This window comes from Thermobia domestica, chromosome 8, assembly GCF_964235325.1.
Source record: "Thermobia domestica chromosome 8, izTheDome1.hap1.1, whole genome shotgun sequence".
Classification (NCBI taxonomy): domain Eukaryota; kingdom Metazoa; phylum Arthropoda; class Insecta; order Zygentoma; family Lepismatidae; genus Thermobia; species Thermobia domestica.
Window position 1 is genome coordinate 226,322,682 of NC_137461.1, and position 8,781 is coordinate 226,331,462.

An 8,781-nucleotide genomic window follows, 5' to 3' on the forward strand; every position below is an offset into this window, starting at 1 on the left:
ATTAATGCAAAGAAAACGAAAAGAATAATACGATTCATGCAGAAACCGAAAAAGTACGGAAAGCTAAACAAAATGAGAAAAGAAGGAAAGGAAATTGCAAAAGACATGAGAATAAATTAAATATTAACACTTAAGGATAAACAGTGTCCGTCTTTCCCCCTGCCCCCGTCTTGGTTTTTCTCCCTTCAGAGGATAAATCTCTTTCAGTATCAAACGCGAACATCATTTATAGTGTTGAATTCCTTGAAAAAATTTTAACTCGGTCTAGGCCGAGACTCGAACCCCAGACCTTTAGAATGACAGTCTCACGCGGTATCCACTTACCTACACAGGCTCTATCTATTAATAAGCTATTACCCGCGCCGTTATCAAACGTGTTAAATCAGCCATTGTCGGTGAGCCACCCCAGTTCCATTTGAAGTTTAAATTTTATTTACCTCACTTAGCCATCTATGGGTAGCAGTCCCCTTGCTTTCATAAAAAGCATTTGTTCTGTAGATTAAAATCAAGAATGAATTAATCTGTACTCTTGGGAGCTTACTGGTGCACCAACATATCTATCTATCTATCTATCTATCTATCAATCTATATATATATATATATATATATATATATATATATATATATATATATATATATATATATATATATATATATATATATATATATGTGTGTGTGTGTGTGTGTGTGGTGACGGATTGATTGAGGATTAAAAAAGCGACTTCGTAAATTTACGGAACGCGTGTTAACACAACAGTAAGGACATCTCGTAACGTTACGTAACACACGCAATGTAAATAAAGTTTCAAAACCAGAAGTCGGAAGATATGCCGTGGGTAAGTCGGTAAGACGTCTGCTTGCTGAGTGGAGAAATCCGGGTTCAAATCTGGGCTGTTACGTTTTTTTCTGTTCCGTTGAAAATACATTTCTATATTTTTGCGTTTGAAATTGCTTTCTTTCATTTTTTGTAGATTATCTTAAATTAGTGAAGGCCAAGTAAGGTCAGATTACATATATGTCTGCTTTATCTGTGTGTACAGTCCAGAGATGGAGTGAGTCAATTGGGTCAAGATTTGTAAGTGGGTCAGTGGGTCGTGGGTCAACAGGACGTGACTCACTGTGACACACCACCCACCGTGACCTCTCTGACTCACTGACCCTACGTTTTAAATTTTAAGGTCTCCCTCTTTATTCGGCCTCCCTCCTTATTATTAAATTCAATGTATAGATAATTATTGAGTTGAGTTGATTTTGAGTTTAGCGCCCTTTTCAGCAGCGAGGCTATATGAGACGGGACCTACTGATTAAGACAGAAACCGAAAATCATGAGCTCCCGTTGGGAATCAAACCAGGGTCTTCCACGCCACAGGTATATAATTGTGTCTTATATAGCAGTTAATATTCTTGCTATAAAATATCAAATAAGTAAACATTTGATGTAAATAAATGAGAAACCTAAAATATTGCAGGTTACTGCAATTGCGATTTAATTCAATTTTAAGCATTATACATCCATATAATTGTTTAAGTTGGTTTATAAAGATGCAGATTATGAATAATAGTATTTTTTTCAATGAAATGAAATTAAATTAAGTTTGACGTCCCATGCTTATGTCGGCTAGGTAAAGGAAACGGTGATGATAAGTGAACGAAAATTGTGCAACGATGTAGGTAGGAGGAAACAGGAGAATCCTGAAGAAACGAACGCACACGGTGTTTCTTCACCACAAATCTGACTTTGTGCAAGCTGGGATCGAACCAAGGACCCCATGCACCAGAGGTGAACACACTACCACTAAGCCACTTCGGCCCTATGAAAAATACAACAATATTTATTCTCTCTCTCTCTCCATATATATAGGTATCAGAAGCATGAATAATTTTCATTTTGGGGGGCGCGGTGGCTCAGTGGTAGAGCGTTCACCTCCGGTGCTTCGGGTCCCTAATTAGATCCCAGCTCGCGCCGTTTGGACTTTGTGGTGGACAAACGCCGTGTTGGTGGTTTTTCTCGGGGTTCTCCCGTTTCCTCCCACTTTCTTCATTCCACCATTTCACTCCTTTCTCATTATCACCGTCTCCTTTAGCCTAACCGGCATAGCCATGGGATGTTAAACTTAAAGATTTCATTTTATTTCAATTTTTATTTCGAACGTATGGTTTCAAGTTGGTATTAAACTCAGAACTCTGATTTTAATGAGTTGAGTTGATTTGGAGTTTAACGTCTCTTTCAACAGCAAGACCATATATGACGTGGACATATTGATTAACGTAAAACCCGAACCATGTAAACTCTCGCCGTGTGGTGGTGATTGTGATTTTGAGTTTAACTGCCCGGTCAGCAGCGTGGCTATAGGAGACGTGGACCTACTGATTAACATGGAATATGAAACGCATGAGCTCCCACCTGGAATCGAACCCGGGTTTCCCACGATAAAGTCCCGCGTACGCTAACTCCCACCGGGAATTGAAACCTGTTCTCATTGTAAGAATGTTAATGTTCCTTATTTTACCATTTTTGTATAAAATCATGGACCAAATTTCACAGAAGTAAATCCCCTCGGTAAGCAGGTTTGCATATCCAGACTCCTAAGTATGAAAACATTTACGCTCACTCCAACCTCAAACAATTCATGAAGTGACGAATAAAGGATAATATTCCCGATAAAGTATATGGTTTGAAAAAATTAAAACACGATCATCGGGCAGTGGTCTTTAAACATTGGAGAGGTCTTAGTCCCTTGAGCATTGCGGTGATGTAAGAAATCAGATTCGGTCCCAAGCATTTGGGTTGTGATGTAAACCTTTGATGTGCTTCAATCTCAGTATTTTATTACGCGAGGTAAAACCATCCATACAGCTATAAATGTTGTTCTATCTTACGCAACCAGGTATTGATAATGAGCCAATGCGGAACCTCATTCTTGGCGCTTTGAGGCCAGGAACTGACTTCGGATATTACGCTGTTTTCAAACGACTAGGATCTTTCCAATGTTACCATCCGCGTCCAACAACCCCATGTTTAAAAGGGGAATAGAAAGAACCCGTGTCTAAAACTTCCGGACCCAGTTTCTTGACGTTCAAGTTTAGGGATCGATTTCTGACATCACAATTGTGCTCAACGGATCAAAACCTTTCAAATGTCGCCAACGCCGTCCAACAACTTCATCTTTAATAGGTGAATAGAAGGGACCCGAATCCATAACGTCAGGACCCCGTTCCTTGAGTTGCGTGGCCTGCGCCAGACTTCTGACATTACTACTGCACTCAAGGGTCCCGGACCTTTCCAACGCTACCACTCGCGTCCAGCAACTCCATGTCTAACATGGTCGACCTGACGTAGGAGAATCGACTCCATGCTTTTTTCATAATTATTCTCCAAATGAATTTGTATACAAGGTAGTTTGGCAAGTTTAGCAGAAGGTCTAAAATAAGCCTCTTGGGAGTGGCTCTTATTTGTTAAAGAATACATAACGATCGCTTTTGGCTGTTGCAATGGTCTTTCTAAGCGGCTTGGTAAAAAAAAAAAATAGCGTAGCATAACAACAGAAAGGTGTTTCTCTTATATGTTAAAAATAAAAGCACAGAAAGAAAAAGTCAAAGTTTGGTAAGGTGAGTGTCAGGGGACGCCGAATTCTACTTCGCTCCGGGCAACGAAATTTCTAGCTACGGCTCTGAGCTCCAACACTTATCGGTCATTCAGAGTCTCATCCCTTACTTACAACAGCGTAGTTTGATTAACCTGTTATACCAAAACGTTTGGAAAGAACCTTTGAGTGTGACTTATTGATAGCTATGCAATATGTTGACAGAGTGCTAGTCTTCAGTTTAGCAACGAAGGAGCCCTTAGGCGAAATTTCACGTTGCTCTCTACTTTTGTCTGTGCCTTGTAAATCGTAACATTGTGTTTAAAGGCAAACAGAAAGAACGTCAGTTGTTTAGTAGTTCTTTGCAGAGCAACTGATAAGGCGTTTGTGTCTTATACACAAATAAATATTGCCAGATTGCTGTTTGAAACCTTTTTGCATTATACACTATAAAACAACATATCCAGATTCAAAGAAATACACAGAAAGTTTACAGAAGGGTTAAAAATATCTTTATTATTCAGATGCTTTATTATTATTATTATTATTATTATTATTATTATTATTATTATTATTATTATTATTATTATTATTTTCTTGAGTACAGAGATACAAAGAACAAGAAATCCGTCACCATTAACATCGAAGCGAAAATGACTTCGAATTGGAAATAATAGATCAATGCATTTAATTTCGGGGAGAGGCTATAGGGCAGACACGGATCCAGGGAGCGATCGGGGCAATCGTCCCCCTCCCTTCCCGCGGAAGAGGAAGCTTTCTTATTTTATATATAAATAAAACCCATCCCAAAATTTGGAGCTCTTAAAACTAGCTAAGTAGCAGTATTACAATCCACGCCCTCCCCCCAGAAGTCCGCTCTGGATCCGTCCCTGCTACAGGGGTACTTTAGGGTTCACTGCTTTTCCTTGCAATCCACGCTCATTGCTGGATAAGTATTATATTTTATTAAATTGAGCGAAATAGTTTTACCACAGCGGCAAATTCAACAATTAGGTTTAGGAAAAACAACTCATTGGTTCAAACACACACAGAAAGAGAGAGTCCATTTGTTCGGGATGTTTTTTGAGGTTCGCGGCGTCTCCCAAGAAGAAATCTTGCTAAAACATATGTTGTTTTTAACAAGGAACGTAAATGGGTATCAGGTATATCAGTACTTCAAATGAAAAGCAAAGAGAAAAGAGAGACAAAGATGAGTGTAATTTCCTATACTGTATTTTTGGCATTGAAGAATACCATTACTGTTTTATTGATCTACTGTACGCACTTCTGCGTTTTACTAACTAAGCCACAATCATGCTATATATACCATATATCGGCTAGGTCCTATCTGCTGCCAATGCGCCTTTTCTTTAAGGAACATTTTTTTATTATTACACGCTCAGAAACAAGGATAATCACCCGAAACCTGAGAAGATCTGGAGAATGGCCCAGTAACAATAAACTGACAAAGGGAAGGAAATGCAAAAGTGGAAAACTATTGTAATCCAAAATCGAGGCATTTTTTCTTGCAATAACCGACCCTTTAAGTCGGGGGAAGTTTCTTGAAATAATAGTAATATATTTTTAACTTGCTCCTTATTTTAGCTTACGTAGTAATTAAAGACACAAAGATGTATCGCAATTTACAATACATTTTTCAACTTGCAGTGCAAACATGTAAATGCAATGTTGCATTTCCATGTTTGCACTGCATTGCATTCCCATTTGCACTGCAAACTGCGATGCGATACTCCATTTAAAAAATGCAAGGAGATTCCTGACCAGTTGTTCTTTCAGAAAAAAGTGTTCAGGGTGAGGGGAGCACTGCTGGTACTATTCTATTTATTATTGTATTATAGACGTAATATTTTGGTCTCCGTGGGGCACTCTCAGAGCTCCGGGAGGGGGGCAGTGCCCCAAAAACATATCTGGAAGAAAAACTGTTCCTGACACCAAGATAAGACAAAAGGTAATAACAAACCTGGGCGCACAAATGCTTAATTTCGGAGTTATAGGCTGTCAAAAACATGAAGAAATGAACTTTAAAGATCCATAGCTCCAAAACTAGGCGACCTACCGTAGTAGGGTCAAGACCTTATTTAGGAACTAGTACGTGCGCTATTCAAATATCCTTGTTTCAGAATTCTGCCATACTTCTGCAACAATTTTTATACAGGTATTTGGTGAGTACTTCAAATTATATGCACATAGCCAAAGTTCCTCTCTAAAAATTGTCGCATGTGTACTCTAGATTCTGAAACATTGTATTTTTGGATAGCGCACATATTAGTTTCTAAGTAAAGTCTTAACCCTACTATGATAGGTAGGGATGCGCACGAGACAAGATTTGAGGCTTTCTCGTCTCGCAAATGTGCTGTAAAAGTGATGTCTCGACTCGAAAACTGTATTCTTTTTTATTGCAAGAGCTGTGTCTTGACTCGAAATTTGTCAGGAAAATTCTGTCTCGACTCGTCTCGTGCGCATCCCTAACGATAGGTCCCATAGTTTTACAGCTATGAACCCTTAAAGCCCCGGATCCAGGATATGATTAAGGGAGCGACTAAATCACAGTTTGCCGCTTTATCCAGTGTAAAGCAGGATTGAAGCCTATTTTATCCAGTGTATACCTGAGTGTCAAGAGGGCTGTAGCTCCCCTTGGATCCGCACCTGTATAATATATATATATATATATGTTTCTGAGTGATTAGATTCTTCAAAACTATTTTTAAAAATATGTGAAGAGTTTTGAGACATTCGAGTCGAATCAAGATTTTTACGAGCAGTCTCGATTCGACTCGAATTTTAAAAATTGTGTCTCGACTCGTGCGCATCCCTACTTCTTGGATCGGTTCGATATTGAATAAGCTGTGAGCCAAGCCGCACAAGTCGTTGACAACCGTAGACCCAGGCAGAACAGTTTTAAACATGTTTGCCTGGCACGCTATAACTTTTAAACAAATTTTGGCCCAAGCACGAATACTTGATCCTCCGGAACTCAAACCCAGAACCTCGTGAACGATGTCCTTGTGTCCTAGATTTCACGACTACCGAAATCGGCAGTCAAGTAGTTTTTAGTATTTAGATGCAAACCGCATATCTTTCAAGCTTAATTACAGAATTTAATAATAATAATAATAATAATAATAATAATAATAATAATAATAATAATAATAATAATAATAATAATAAGTTGTAGTGGAAGTAGCAACATTGATAATAATTATATTGTTTATGCAGAATAAGTGAAAAAGGAACTTGAAACTACACACCAGATTTGGCTCGATCTGGCTCGACTCGACTCGAAACTCGATCCAAATTCGAGTCGAGTTTCGAGTCGAGTCGGAAGAAATTTTTCGAATGGAGTTCCCGAGTCGAGCTAAAAGATGTCTGTTTCGAGTCGAATCAAGTTTAAAAAAAACTCGCTTGAACTCGCTCGTGCCCATCCCTAACCACTGCCCATGAGTTCAGTAATAATGTCAGAAATCAGGCTCAGGCCACGAAACTCAAGGAATGGGGTCCTGACGTTATGTGCTCAGGTCCCTTCTATTCACCTATTAAAGATGAAGTTATTGGACGGCGTTGGCGACATTTCAAAGGTTTTGATGCGTTGAGCACAATGGTGATATCAGAAATCGATCCCTAAACTTGAACCTCAAGAAACTGGGTCCGGAAGTTTTAGACACGAGTCCTTTCAATTTTCCTTTTAAACATGGGGTTGTTGGACGCGGATGGTAACATTGGAAAGATCCTAGTCGTTTGAGGACAGCGTAATGTCCAAAATCGGTTTCTGGCCTCAAAGCCCCAAAAATGTGGTTCCGAATTGGCTCAAAATCAATACCTGGTTGCGCAAGATAGAACAACATTTATAGCTGTATGGATGGCTTTATCTCGCGTAATAAAATACTGAGACTGAACCACAGCAAAGGTTTACATCACAACCCAAATGCTTGGGACCGAATCTGATTTCTGACATCACTGCAATTCCCAAGGGACCAAGGCATCTCCAATGATTAAAGCAAGTCAATGATGATAGAAGAATTTGTTGAATGAAATGTGGGAGGAAGCGAGAGTACCTGGGAAAACCCACGAATACGACCTTGTCCACCACAAGCTTACTAGGCCGGGAATCGAAACAATAAGGACCCCATGCACCAGAGATAGGGCTCTACCACTGAGCTATCGCGCCCAACGATTAAAGCGTCAATGATAATAGAGAAATTGGTGGAATGGGAAGTGTGAAGAAGCGGAGTACCCTGAGAAAAACCACGAAGACGATCTTGTCCACAACAAACTTACTTGACTGGGGATCAAAACAATAAGGATCCCACGCACCAGAGGAAGCGCTCTACCACTTAGCCATCGCTCCCAATGATTAAAGCAAGTAAATGATAAAACAGGAATTGGTGGAATGAAAAGTGGGAAGAAGCACGAGAACACTGAGAAAACCCACGGATTCGATCTTGTCCACCACAAATTTACTTGACCCACCAGAGGAAGCGCGCTACCACTGAGCCACTGCTCCCAATGATTAAAGCAAGTAAATGATAATAGAGGAATTGGTGGAATGAAGAGTAGGAAAAATCGGGAGTACCCTGAGAAAACTCACGGATACGATCTTGTCCATTACAAACTTACTTGGCCCACCAGAGGAAGCGCTCTACCACTGAGCCACTGCGCCCAATGATTGAACCAAGTCAATGATAATAGAAGAATTAGTGGAATGAAATGTGGGAGGAAGCGGGAGTACTCTGAAAAAACCCACAGGTACGATCTCATCCAACTTAAACTTAATTGGTCCACCAGAGGAAGCGCTATACCACTGAGCCACCGCGCGCAATGATTAAAGCCAGTCAGTAATAATAGAGGAATTTGTGGAAAGAAAAGTGGGAAGGAGTAGGACTACCCTGAGAAAAACCACGGACATGATATTGTCCACTACAAATTTTCTTGGTTGGTGATCGAAACAATAAGGACCCCACGCAAAAGAGGAAGCGCTCTACCACTGAGCTGCCGTGCCGAATGATTAAAGCAAGTCAATGATAATAGAAGAATTAAGGGGACATTTGCCATTTTGAGATTTACTAATATTAATGCATTACTCATGTTCTGTCTGTATGAAAACACTATTACATTGACTATATGTATGATTAAAAGTGATTTTATACAAAATTAGATAATTAATTACTGCATAATTAAT